The sequence below is a fragment of the Hypanus sabinus genome, chromosome 16 (assembly GCF_030144855.1).
Source record: "Hypanus sabinus isolate sHypSab1 chromosome 16, sHypSab1.hap1, whole genome shotgun sequence".
Lineage (NCBI taxonomy): Eukaryota > Metazoa > Chordata > Chondrichthyes > Myliobatiformes > Dasyatidae > Hypanus > Hypanus sabinus.
In genome coordinates this window covers 23,500,773-23,515,358 of record NC_082721.1, presented here as the reverse complement: position 1 = coordinate 23,515,358, position 14,586 = coordinate 23,500,773, and the positions used below count along the sequence as shown (strand labels likewise).

The following is a 14,586-nucleotide window of genomic DNA, read 5'->3' as shown; positions in this document are numbered from 1 at the left end:
GATGATGGGGTGGTAAATTGGATTAGTAAGTATGCCAATGATACTAAGGTAGGAGGTGTTGTGGATAATGAGGTTTTCAAAGCTTTCAGGGAGATTTATGCCGGTTAGAAGAATGGGCTGAACGTTGGCAGATGGAGTTTAATGCTGAGAAGTGTGAGGTTCTACATTTTGGCAGGAATAATCCAAATAGAACATACAGGGTAAATGGTAGGGCATTGAGGAATGCAGAGGAACAGAGAGATCTAGGAATAACAGTGCATAGTTCCCTGAAGGTGGAGTCTCGTGTAGATAGGGTGGTGAAGAAGGCTTTTGGAACGCTGGCCTTTATAAATCAAAGCATTGAGTACAGAAGTTGGGATGTAATGTTAAAATTGTACAAGGCATTGGTAAGGCCAAATTTGGAATATTGTGTGCAGTTCTGGTCACCAATTTATAGGAAAGATATCAATAAATTAGAGAGAGTGCAGAGACGATTTACTAGGATGTTACCTGGGTTTCAGCACTTAAGTTACAGAGAAAGGTTGAACAAGTTAGGTCTCTATTCATTGGAGCATAGAAGGTTCAGGGGGGATTTGATCGAGGTATTTAAAATTTTGAGAGGGATAGATAGAGTTGACGTGAATAGGCTGTTTCTGAGAGTAGGGGAGATTCAAATGAGAGGACATGATTTGAGAGTTAGGGGGCAGAAGTTTAAGGGAAACATGAGGGGGTATTTCTTTACTCAGAGAGTGATAGCTGTGTGGAATGAGCTTCCTGTAGAAGTAGTAGAGGCCAGTTCAGTTGTGTCATTTAAGGTAAAATTGGATAGGTATATGGACAGGAAAGGAGTGGAGGGTTATGGGCTGAGTGCGAGTAGGTGGGACTAGGTGAGATTAAGAGTTCGGCACGCACTAGGAGGGCCGAGATGGCCTGTTTCTGTGCTGTGATTGTTATATGGTTATGGAAATTCTCATCAGGGCGACAGATCCAATGCTCCCATCCACCTGAATGGCTTGTGTTAAATTCCCATGGCAACGGTCACAGCTCTTCCCACAAGAAACCATTCTTCATCATCATCCTAGACAGTGAAATGCTAGTTCGCTACTCGAGTGCAAAGGTATCGTAACTTTGTATAATTCTTCATGTATAAACTCTGTGGCCTCTTTATTAGGTACACCAGAACACCTGCTCATTAATGCAAATATCTAATCAGCCAATCATGAGGCAGCAACTCAATGCATAAAAGCCTGCATGCACGGTCAAGAGGTTCAGTAGTTGTTCGGCCCAGATGTCAGAATGGGGAAGAAATGTGATCTTGGTGACTTTGACTGTGGAATGGTTGTTGGTGCCAGACCGGGTAGTTTGAGCATCTCTGAAACTGCTGACCTCCTGGGATTTTCATGCACGGCAGTCTCTAGAGTTTACAGAGAATGATGCGTAAAACAAAAGACCTTCAGAGAATGGCAGTTCTGTGGGTCAAAATGAATTGTTAAGGAGAATGGTCAGACTGGTCCAAGCTGACAGGAAGATGACAGTAACTCAACTAACCATGCATTACAACAGTGTTGTGCAGAAGAGCAGCTCTGAATGCACGAATCATCAAACCTTGAAGTTGATGGGTACAGAAGCAGAAGACCACAAGTCTCTTGTACCTCACAGAGGCCATTGAGTGTACATCCACCCCTGGTTCCATCAACCAAACACATTCAACTAAAAGACCCTTATTGGATCAGAGGCAGAAACTTTGCATTTCAGACCAACTAATACTGTGCCACCAATGTCCTGAGCCAGCACAGTCCACAAAAGACAATGCATCAGTAGGAAGATTGGATTTGTCCTTAGGTTTGTAATACAGATAGGATCGACTGTATCCAGATTATGATTTATTTATGACACAAAGGCAGACTAGTTCGTACACAATCGAATGCTTCGTCCCTTTCACCGGATCACTGTTTGCTGGCATACTCTCCCACCATCTCACCAAACACCTCAAAATCATTTTTTGAAAAGAAGATGGTGGTGATGTGAGAGAGGTGGGATGTGAAGACGTAGTTCGGGCCAGGACACCCATCTTCCAATCCTCGTGGGAGACTGCAACCGACCCATTTCCAGAATAATGGGGCTTCATGACATCCATGATGATTAATGCATGGAAGAGGGAGAGGGTTATAAGAAATGTATGAAGTGTCTGACAGCTGTCATAAACACAAGAGATTCTGCAGAAAATCCAGAGCAACACACAAAATGCTGAAGAATCTCAGCAGGTCAGACAGCATCTACGGAGGGGAATAAACAGTGAACATTTCGGGCTGAGACCCTTCACCAGGACTGGAAAGGAAGGGAGAAGTAGCCACAATAAGAAGATTGGCTGGCTGGGGGGGGGGGGGGGGGAGTGTACAAGCTGGCAGGTGATAGGTGAACACGAGGAAATCTGCAGATGCTGGAAATTAAAACAACACACACAAAATGCTGGTGGAACACAACAGGCCAGGCAGCATCTATAGGGAGAAGCACTGTCGACGTTTCGGGCCGAGACCCTTCGTCCTGAATTTTTGTCCACCAGCATTTTAGGTGATAGGTGAAGCCAGGTGAGGAGGAAGATTGGTGGGTGGAGGAAGGGTTAGGAAGTGATAGATGGAAAAGGTCAAGTTGAAGAAGGATAAATCTGATACAAGAGGAGAGTGGACCATGGGAGAAAAGGAAGGAAGGGTGGGGGAACCAGAGGGAGGCAACTTCTACTCCTCAACCTTGCCCCTTGAATAGGCAGGAAATAGACAGAAACACATGCATGTTTGTTCATATGAGGAAGTCAGTGGAATATCTATAGCACCTGTGAAACAGGACTGCAGAAGGAGTCCGAGACTTCAGGGGAAAAGTTATGGGGGAGTTGGGATCAAACTGCAGTGAGTTAAAGTGTTTTGTTTTTCCCCATCTGGCTTGTGACAGTTTCTAAAATGCTCTGCAATCGTTGCTCAGCGCAGTCCAGTCTGATATGGTGATATGCAGTTTCCTGCCCAGGCCTGTCGGCTCACTGCTGTTTATCTGGGTCAACACTTGACAACAAGTAACGAAAATAAATTCAAAGACAGAGTCTTTTGTTGCCATTCATGTGGAATTCAGTTTAGTGGAGGAAAGAATGAATAACACAAAATCATTCTTGGTTCTGTAAGACTGATAAGATTCCGCTTCAACAAAAACGAGGAACAATCGTCACAAAGTACTGTGTACACAAACTGGGATCTTACATTGAAGTTGTAGAAGATATTGGAGAGGGCAAAGTCAGAGTATTGCTTACAGTTCAGATCATCTACCTACAGGAAATATGTCAAAAAGATTGAAAAGTATAGAGAAAATTTACAAGGATGTTGCCGGGGCTTGAAGGCTTGAGTTATAAGGCAAGGTTGAATTGGTTAGGACTTTATTCCCTGGAGTTTAGGAGAACAAGAGGAGATTTGATAGGTGTATACAAAATTATGAGTGGTATATATAGGGTAAATGCAAGCAGGCTTTATTGACTGAAGTGGGGAGAGATCAGAAATCACCTCAGGTCACAGGTTAAGGGTGAAAGGTGAAAATTGAAGGTAACCTGAAGGGTAACTTCCTTTATCAAAGTATGGAACAGACTGTTGGGTGGGGATTTGAATGCAATATTTGAGAGAAGTTTGGATAAGTACATGAATGGGAGGTGTATGGAGGGCTATGGTCTGGGGGAGATCAATAGGTGTATGCGGAAAAACAGTTTGACACGGACTAGATGGACTGAGATCTATTTCTGTGCTGCAGTGCGCTGTGACTTCAATTCAAGTTTAACTGTCATTCAACCATACAGACAAATGAAACAGCGATTCTCCGAAGCCAAGGTGGAAAACACAGTCCCAACAGTCACACCCAGCACATACAAGAGAGAAAAATACGGCCAAGAGTCCAGACTCAAAGCATCCAGCGCCTCCAAAATCTGCAGACGACCACTCGAGAGCCAGGGCAACACCGACGCTGTGCCACACTGGCCCCATTTGAGTGTGCCGGCTCTGGCACCTCTCTCCTGGTGGCTGTGAGCACGTGACACCGTGGCCTGAGGCCTAGACCTTTCTATGTCCGAGGCCACACAGCTCCCCCACCGTCCGCCCCTGCTCACCGCCAACAAATCAGTGAATCGAACTTCCACGTCAACAATGTCCAAAAGGGTCTCGCGATCACAAGAGAGGTGACCAAGGCGGTCAATTGCTATTAGACAGTATGTGCCTTTTAATGTAAGCTGCAGCACAATGTGCAGCTCCTTCGTTTCCTCTGCCAGCGAGCAACTCGCTGATGGGGTGAACCTGCAGTACTTTAAGTTCCTAATTTAGCAGTATCTTGCAATCATTAAAAATAAATTTAAACAAACCATAGAAGCCACAGCAACCAAACATGCCACTATGTTACCAAAATTGTGCTGCAGGTTGGGGGGGGGGAGCTTTAAATTAATTTTACATGGCATTGGGAACAGGGGAATAGCATACTAAAGAAAAGAAAAACACATTTCAAAAAAAACATGGGTAAGATAAACATAGAAAACCTACAAAGTTGTGCTGAATGTGTCCCTACCTTAGAAGTTACTAGGCTTACCTATAGCCCTCTATTTTTCTAAGCTCCATGTACCTATCCAAAAGTCTCTTAAAAGACCCGATCGTATCCGCCTCCACCACCGTTGCCGACAGCCCATTCCACGCACTCACCAAATAGAAAATTTTGACATAACTTGAGCCCAAGTACAAGAAAGCCTAATGCAGGTTTACAGAGCTTGTATCTAAATGTTAAAAATGTATTTAAAAAGGTTGATGAGCTGAAAATGAAATTAACTGCACGAGATTATGATGTTGTGGGAAGAACAGACATACGGCTAAAGTAAAAGCAGGAATCGGTTGTAAATATTCACGTATACAAGCTGCTCTGGAAAGAGGAGAGAGAAGTAGTGTGGTATTGATTAAGGAGAATATTGCAGTGCTGGAGAGCGAGCACATCCTAGAATGGCCAAGGACAGAAACAGAGGCACATTAGACAGCTGGAACTATTATACTGGCCATCAATTACTAGCAAGGACATAGAGGAGAAAGTGTAGGAACTTGCTGAACTGTGAAAAAACTATGGAGTAATTTATAATGAGTGATTTCAACAGTTCATGATCAAGATCTTAACAACATAAGGGGTGAAGAGTGGCAGGAGGTTCATAACATAATTGGACTGTTGGTGTGTTTGACAAAGGGAAATGGCGCTTGACAATTTTTTTTGAGGATGTACTTAGCGGGGTAGGTGGGGTTTGGGAGAGCAATGAAAGATTTTAAAGATCAGCTTTATTTGTCACGTGCACTTTGAAACAGACATTTTCAAAGGCATTGAAAAGCTTTGAAAAGGCGTCATTTGTATTGATGACCAACACAGTCTGAAGATTGTGCTGGGGAAAGCCCACGAGCGTTGCTGTGGTTCCAGCGCCAACACAGCACGCCCGCGGCTCACTAACCCTAACCGTACATCTTTGGAATGTGGAAGGGAACTGAAGCACCCGGGAGAAATCCACACAGTCATGGGGAGAATGTACACACTCCTTTCAGGCAGCAAAGGGAATTTCAACCTGATTGATGATTGCTGGCCCCATAAAGCATTAGTGGACACGATCTACTCGGATTTTCAAATCACAATTAATAAGGTGCCACGTTAAAGGTAACATATTCACAGGTTGTGGGTAACATCATATGAATGGAGGACTGAGCCAAGTACAAGAAAAGGAGAATGAGAATATATAGATCTTTTTCCAAGTGACAGGCTGCTTCCAGTGAATATACCCTTAGTGGCCACTTTATAAGGTTCCATCTGTACCTAATAAAGTGGCCACTGGGTGTAAGTTTGTGGTCTTTGTTGCTGTAGACCAACCACTTTAAGGTTCGATATTCAGAGATGCTCTTCGGCACACCACCGTGTTATTTGAATTAGTGTCACCTTCCTAACAGCTTGAAACAATCTGGCTATTCTTCACTGATCTCCCCTATTAACAAGCCATTTCCCTCCAGAGAACTGCCACTCTCTGGGTGCTATTCTGTTTTTATCCCAAATTTTCTGTAAACTCTGGAGACTGCTGTGCATGAAAAGACTAGGAGATCAGCAGTTTCCGAGATACAGTTTCCATAGTCAAAGTCAATTAGGTCGCAGTACTTCCACATTCTGATGCTTGTTCTGAACAACAACTGAACCTCTTGATCATTTTGGCATGCTTTTATGCACTTTGTTGCTACATGAGATTTATATATTTGTACAGGTGTCACTGAGTGTACAAGGTTATGACATGAATTACAGGGTTGATGTAGATAGACTGTAGTCTCTAGTTGAAAAAGCTAGAAGTGAAAACACATCCTCAGAGTTTTGGCCATTGGGGACAAAGGTTAGGAGGGTTGTAACTCTTTGGAATTCTCCACCCTAGAATGTTATCAGAGTACATCTCCTCTGGCCAACAGCCCGGTAGTTTTAAGAGTAGACTAAACTCTAAAATGACATTATTTATATTGAGACTTCCGTGATTTCTCCAAGTGTTTTAAAGCCATTAAAATAATCCAAGAAATGCAGTGGCCAATCTACACCCAAGATCTGATTAGCAAAAATGATTGAAATTAGCAGGGAATCTGTATCCGTGATGCTGGGCGGAGATTAATTGCCGATAATAGCACAGCTGATCTTTGGAGAAGCACACCTCTGACAGTGTGACACTCACTCTGATGTATAATGGAGTATCTAGCATTCCTTTCTTCAGTCCAGTATTTCTAGGCTCAATATACTACTGTATATTCTTTCTAATATCCCACATGTGGCACATCCATTGTATATATTTGCAGAAATACACCCATGACCAGATCAGAATATTCTTCATCCTTTCTCCTGGGGGTATTCCTGTACATGATCAAACAGCGTCACAATGTCTCGACGTAAAAGGAGCTAGTTGCCTGGAGAGACAGAAACCATTTTTAAAAGGAGGATAAAACAATTGATCTGGTCTTCATTAAAAGCAAGAAAGGTCACTAAACTTAACCAACCGCTAACAAGAAAATCTGCAGATGCTGGAGGAACTCAGTAGGCCAGGCAGCATCTATGGAAAAGAGTACAGTTGACGTTTAGGGCTGAGACCCTTCATCAGTCCGATCACTAGCAGAGTTTTCAATTTACAAATGGGATCTTGAGTTCAGCAGTCCCGCACTCCCACAACGTTTCTACCTCCTAGCAAAAAAAAACTTCTTCAGCAATACCACAACTCAAACATGGACCCATAGGAGTGGAAACAATATTAACACTGCCCTGAGTATCAAATTTCAATATTTATTTTTATGAATGTAGCTTTGGAGTCAGAAAATTGTCCCGTTTCGGAGGCATATGCAGACAGTACTGAGGAGTGCTGTGCTGTTGAAGATGCCATCTTAATCAGGGCTTCCTCAGATTAATGCAAAACACTCCTGTGGGATTATTCAAAGACCACCAGGAAAACAGTCTCTCTTTTGTCTTTATCATTTTGATGTTTTTGGGAGCTTTCTGTGCATTTATTTGGTTACCCCATTTCCAAGAATGACCTTGAGGTGTTTCATTGAACCTAAAGACAGTGGGACATGCAGAAATTACAAGAAAGGCTGCAAATTTGCCAATCTTTCTATTCGTTTTCAATGAGAGTGATGCTGCTCAGGCTGCAGTCGATTTCCTGTGGTCTCTGAAGTGGGGTGAGCAGCTCTCTCGTGATCTTCACTGTCACAGCGCCGTCAAGGTTTCACCAAGTGGAAAAATCCATCTTGTTGATCAAGTGAGAGCAAACCGAAGCTACCAAACACAGATACAAATTAGACATTGCGATACCACAAAAGAAAACTGATGGTATTCTGAAAACACTGGCGCTTGTCCTTTGGGGGGTGGGGGGGCTGTCACAAGGGACAGTCATGCTGTGGGAGTAACCTTGGTAACAAACTACACTACATTTGCAAACTCACACGTACTGCAACCACAGTGTGCTGCTAACGGCTAATTTCAACACATCAAAAAGAACTACAAAGAAAATTGTGCCTGTCCATTCTTGTCTGCCCTTGTTATTTCAAACACTTCCCCAAAGTGTTTCTCCATTTCATGTTTTAAAATCATTTTTTTTCTTCAAAGCCCTCTAGGTTAAAGAAAGACCCCAGCCTTGATTCTTTTGTGATGATCTGTAATTTACATCTTCTAATTATATGTTCCAACAATGAATCAGCCTGGAACCAACAAATTGTATTAAGGCGGGTGAAGATGAGGGAAATAAAGATCAGGTGGTGATGTCTAATACCAGAGGGCATGCATTGAAGGTGAGAGTGGGAAGGCTCAAGGCGGATGTGAGGGGCAAGTTTTTTTTTACTCAGAGTCATGGATGTCTGGAACGTGTAGCTTGGTCTGGTGGTGGAGGCAAATACGTTAGAGGCTTGTAAGAGCTACTTGGATAGGCGCATGCACGTAAGGAAAATGGGGAGATATGGACATTGGGTAGGTAGGAGGAATTTGAGTTTAGGTGTTTTTGATTTGCTTTTTAGCTGGCTGAGCACCGTTGTGGGCTGAATGGCCTGTTACTGTGCTGTACTGTTCTCTGTTGATGTAGATAGGATCAGTCAAAGAGTAAGAGGAGGCTGGGCCTCATGGCCTACTGCAGGTTCCAGACAATTATCAGTTTTGAGTATCTCACTGTTTCAAACATCATGATCAGGCCTCTTCTTCATCTTGTTTGTCCTTAATGTGCATTCTGGTGGGAAATCAAAGCAGAAAGATGACCAAAATACTTGGCAGGTGACACCATATTTGTGCGAGAAGAAGCAGACGTAATATTTCAAGTCAAAAATTCTTTGGCAAAACTTGGAAGGGAGACAAATGAATCTTAAGCTGCCTGGACAATGGGGATAAGGTATGCCCCTGATATGTACTAATATAACCACATTCTACTCTGAATTTTGCAAACCCCTACATTCTTTTGTCCCTGTTCTCACTCTCTAACTGTTTCTATTCAGTCACTAAATAGATAACTTTGTTTACAGTTTATCCCCATGGTCACCCCAATGACACCCTATAAGAAACATCCAGCCTTCCTGCAACTTAACAAGCTTCCTAGTTCTGACAAAGGGCCTTCATCTTGAGCTATTTATTCTGTTTCTCTTCCTGAAGATGCTGCCTGACCTGCTGAGTATTTGTAAAAAAAATAGGAGCAGAATTAGGCCATTTGATCCATCGAGTCTGCTCTGCCATTTGATCATAGCTGATCCATTTCCCTCTCAGCTCCAGTCTCACGCCTTCTCCCCATAACCCTTTATGTCCTGACTCATCAAGAACCTATCAACCTCTGCCTTAAATACATCCAATGACTTGGACTCCACAGCCGCCTGTGGCAAAGAATTCCACAGATCCACCACTCTCAGGCTAAAGAAATTCCTCCTCATCGCCGTTCTAAATGGACGTCCCTCTATTCTGAGGCTGTGTCCTCTGGTCGTAGACTCCCCCACCATAGGAAACATCCTCTTTATCGAGGCTTTCCAACATTCGATAGGTTTCCAATCTAGATGCTTGAGAGAAAGTTTCCATGGAAACAAAGAACAGAGAATATTACAACACAGTACTTCCCACATTTTGTTTTTATCTCAGATTTCTGGCATCCGAATCAAGGCGGCAAGACCCAGGTCCGAGAACGAGGAACAAGCCAACGTTTGGCAAACTTGGAGCCGATTCAAAGCAGCAGAAGTGGGGCGAGGCAGAATTGAGGTGGTGGGGCCTGGGCCAAGACTGGGAGCAAGCCGATGATTGATCGATTTAAGCACAGGGCCAGAACAGAAAGGTTGGAAATGGGCTGAATCAGATGATGGGGTCTGGGCCCAAGAAGCAGCAGGGCCTGGGTCAGAGAGCAAGGAATAACTTGATGTTTAGTCTATTTACGCTCTGGGCCAGATTGAAAAGGTCAGGGGTCCAGGGTCCGGGGGGTGGACTGGTGTTCAGCTCACTGCTCGGCGAGGTTTACTCATCTCTGGGCCCAGCAGACGCTACGTCCTGCAACTAACAGGTTCCTGGACTGGCTGCAATGTTGACTTGGTTGATGGCTGTGAACTCACTTTCATGAACTTCACTTCTGAATGTTATTTGCTTACTTTACTATTTTTGTTTAGTATATGGGTGTTTGACAGCCTTTTTAAATGGGATCGATGGGGTTTCTTTGTTTTGTACCTGCCTGTAAGGAGACAAATCTTATGGTTGTATATAGTATACATACTTTGATAATAATTGTACTTCGAATTTTGATACAAATTTTCTGTTATCATTGTAGATCTTTTAGAATGTAGAGAAGGACAGTGTTTGGGATATTACCAGGAGTGGGAAAGATGGTGATCACCAAGTGGAAAATTTGTGGATCTTTTTGTCTATGCAGGAAGGAAGGTGAAAGAATAAACTTTCTTATATAGAACCATTCATAATTGCATTGATGATCCTGACCCATTCTATTGCCAACAATGTATTTCTGTAGTCCTTGTAACAAAGTAGCAAAATCTAGTCACCGTCAGTGTGTTATTGTATAAAAGCATGGAAACGTGATGGCCAATTTGCTCAGAGGTAAATCCCACAACTAGCATCCAGATACTGCAACCTTTTCAATTAGTGGTGATGCAGTCATTCGGCGTTACCTCAATTGGTACTCTGGTATACATTTGCGGAGAAGAAATATGATACCATTTATCATATCCCCTAAAGTCTACTGACTTTCAAAGTGAGGCCATGATGCAATCACAAAGCTGCCCACAACCCTGCATCTGGCACAGAGCAAGTCAGCAGGCACTAAAACTTAGACGAAAAAAATATTTGTAACACTCGATAGGTCAAGTGGCATTAATGCCAAGTGGGAGAAAAGGCCTTAATGTTTCAGGTCAGTGACCTTTATGCTATTTAAGGAAATTTTGTTGAAAACAGTCCCCAGGAACATGCTGGCTGCTAGCCAGCAGTCCTTGCCTGTCGCACCTGCACACTCCAGCATGAAATTCAGCTATCCACCAGAGGGCAGATGTGTGCACATCTGCCCACTATCTCCACCCCTGGGCTCACCGGATTGTGACGGAAGAAACTGAACCGAGCGGCTGGAAATTCTTTTGTACCCAGCCAAGCCCATTTATTAGTTTGGCAAAGCCAACTTTCACTTATAGGAGAAGGAGGATTTGACATTGATGGTTAGCCATTCATATAATTCGGGTTATTTTTTCAGCATAGAACAGGTGGTGAAAGTGCAAAACAAGTTATATTCATATGGAGCCTTTCATAACTACAGGACGTTCTGACCTAAATGTGAAGTCTGGACTTCCATGGTTCTGGAGTGTCAATACTGTGCACTGAACAGCAAGATTTATCATGGTATATTTATGGATTTTACTCAACAGCTAGTTCATGTGTTTTAACACTTAATTTTACATTTTTAACACTTATCATTGCTTTAACACTTTTTTTCTCAAAATCTCTAACCAAACCCCAGTATCTCAGCAGCAGTAAGGAGACGAAGCTCACCACTCAGGTATTGGACTTTTAAAAATTTATTTATTGAGCCACAGTGTGGAATAGGCCCTTCAAGGTGCACTGCCCAGCAATCCCCTGATTTAATCCTAGCACAAGAAAAGTTACAATGCCCAATTAACCTACCACAGGTAAGTCATTGGACTGTGGGAGGAAACTGGAGCGGGCAGAGGAAACCCACATGGTCAAGGGGAGACAGTACAAGCAGCAGTGGAAATTGAACCCGGGTTGCTGATACCGTAAAGCGTCATGCTAACAACAATGCTACTGTGCTGCCTAAGACTTGCAGCCAGTGTCGACATTTTCACTTAAGTATACCAAGTGTAGACACTACCCGCCCTGCAAACTGCATTTTCTAAAAGCTCCCTTCTGAAAAGCACTATAGAGCTATTCAAACAAAAGCTTCACATCATCTTAAAAGTTTCTTCTCCCAGAAGATCTGATTAACTGTTCTGGTAAGCCTCCCCCATCCCCATCTATCTATTAATTCTTTCGCTGCACTGTGGACACTTTAAACCACTTTTAAAATAATGTTATTTACATTGTAAGTGCCTGCTGTTATTTATTTATGCACGTTATTCAATATCCATCCTTTAACCTCAAACTTTTAGCTTGTTTTTATTTACATACAATTATTTTTTGGTTTTTTTTGTTGTATGTCATGCCCTGACCAACACACCACAGCAAATTCCTAATACTTTTAAATGTATATGTCAATTAAAGTTGATCCCTGATGAGGACAAGCCTCACACTTGACACCAGTCAGACAATGTCTGTCATGGTCCAGTCTGTAAAGTCTGTGTTCCGGTTTACAGTCTGGTCCGTGGACTCCAGACTCCAGGTCTTCCGGCTGTCCCTTGTTTCATTTGGGCTTAATCATAGGCACCTGATTCTTGTCTTGGGGCCGGGAATATAAGTGGCCCTGGGTTCGAGTGTAGGTGCTGGTTTGTCTTGTCAGTATCCTGTCCTCGCCTCTGTGAGGTTTGTCTTGTCAGTATCCTGTCCTTGGCCCTGTGGAGTAAGTCAGGCTGTCTTTGTTGTTACCCTGCGGTTGGATCGGTCCCTCCCTGTCCTTGCCTCTGTTGGGTAAGACAAGTCGTCTTTGCTGTTACCCTGACGCTGGACTGTTCCCTTCCCCTTCTTTCAGCAACACACACCTGCAGTCTCGCCTGCTACCCTCAAGTTCTACCACTGGAGCAAGGCCAGAGCCTTGCTGTGTCCAGATAAGGAACCGTCTTTCGTTGTTTTGGAACCGTCTCTTTGTGTCCTCACCTTCACCAGGTAGGTCCAGCCGTTTGCCACTACCTTGAGTGGACTGTGGTTGTTTTGTCGTCTCATATCCAGCTCAGTAGGCAGGCCATTTGCCGCTACTCAAATGGACTGTCATTGTTTGTCAAGTCTCAAGCTCCGAGTCAAGACCAGTCTGGGTCAGAGGCTCCGAGGAGGTTCCAGTCTGTGACCAAGGCTCTGCGTTCCTGTTCCTGTCTCCCAAGACCAAGTCTGAGCTTCATGTCCTCATCCAGCCCTGGAGTCCCACGTCCTGTCCCCATGTCCAGTCCCGTTGCCTTGCCATGTCTTGTCCTCGCCTGGATCCGGAGCCCGAGCCTGAGTCGAGACCCAGGTTCCGGGTCCCTGTCCAGTGTCTGGCTCGGAGTCCTTGTCCAGGTCCCACTTTCCCAGGCCAGTCCCAGCCCAGGCCCTGTATCCCAGTCTCGTCCAGGGCCTGTGTCTTGTCCAGTGTCGTCCTTCCCCACTTCCCTTGCTTTCTTGACTCACCTACTCCTGTCCCTAGTACTTCAGTGTCTGTGTCTTGCATTTGGGTCCGTTCCCAACGCCCACCTTATGACAATGTCCTCTACCAGGCCACCTCTTCTGTATCACCACACTGCACAGCAAGATCCCAGAAAATCTGGAGCACTTGCCGTAAGTTGGGAGCCATAGCATCTTTTAAGAGAATGCACCCCTTTTTGGGGTATGGACACTAGGGGCAATGTCAGTAATTATTGTCCACTCCTGCTTGCCTTCAAGTGAGGAGACAGCTGAGAGGAACATTAGTGGGCTTGAAGCTGTACTTGTTTTAAAAAATATATAGAGATATAGCACAGTAACAGGCCCTTCTAGCCCATGCAACCGAATGACACCCACATAATTAAACTACTCAGATGAATGTCTTTTTTGGGATGTGGGAGGAAACCCACATAAGTCATGCAAGAACATACAACCTCCTCATAGACAGCAGCCAGATAAAGATATCCTTCCCCAAAGGCCATTAACAAACCAGATTTGAGTTAAGAACAATCCAGTAGCTGTGCATTTAATTACAGTGAGGCTGGCATTTTTATGTAAAGTTCTTTACTATTTAACTACTTGACTGCAAATCCCCAACTACCATGGTGGGATTTGAATTAATGGTCAATAGTCCAATAGTCTTCTAGTATGGGGCACAGTAGATTGTCATTGCACCAATAACCAATTAGTGACAACTAGTAGAAGGCAAAGAGAGGGACTAAAGATGGACTTTTCAGGTTGGCTGCTGCTGACTAGAGGGATTGGCATTGGGCCTCCACTTTTCACATTAAATGTTAATGATCTGGATGACAGAATTGATGGTATTGTAGCCAAGTTTGCAGGTGATACAAAGATGGGTGCAGGAGCAGGTAGTGTTGAGGAAGCAGAGGGTCTACAGAATGTCATGGCAGATGGAAGACCGTGTTGAGAAGTGTTTAGTCATGCACTTTGGTAGAAGGAATACAGGCTCAGACTATTTTCTAAATGGAGAGCACATTCAAAAATCAGAGGCACAAAAGGAATCGAGAGTCCTTGTGCAGGTTTCCCTTAAGGCCTTTTCTCCTTGGAGCGAAGGAGGATGAGAGGTGACCTGATAGAGGTGTACAAGATGATGAGAATCATTGATCGTGAGGGTAGTCAGCTTTTTCCCAGGTCTGAAATGGTTGCCACAAGAGAGCACAGGTTTAAGGTGCTGGGAAGTAGGTACAGAGGAGATGTCAGGGCTAATTTTTTTTTTCCTCAGAGTGGTGAGTGTGTGGA

At 43.8% G+C, this 14,586-nt stretch overlaps 1 protein-coding gene and 1 long non-coding RNA gene across 3 annotated transcripts in view; one reads left to right on the top strand and one right to left on the bottom strand.

Moving 5' to 3' along the window:
- Positions 1–14,586, bottom strand: part of cers1 (ceramide synthase 1) — a 59,220-nt gene that overhangs the window by 35,465 nt on the left and 9,169 nt on the right. The gene's annotated exons all lie outside the window — the stretch shown is intronic.
- LOC132406080 (uncharacterized) overlaps positions 1–14,586 on the top strand; it is a 55,987-nt gene that overhangs the window by 39,997 nt on the left and 1,404 nt on the right. Inside the window, exon 4 of the long non-coding RNA XR_009516058.1 lies at positions 12,686–12,819. This is a non-coding gene — a long non-coding RNA (uncharacterized LOC132406080). The remainder of the gene's footprint in view (positions 1–12,685; positions 12,820–14,586) is intronic.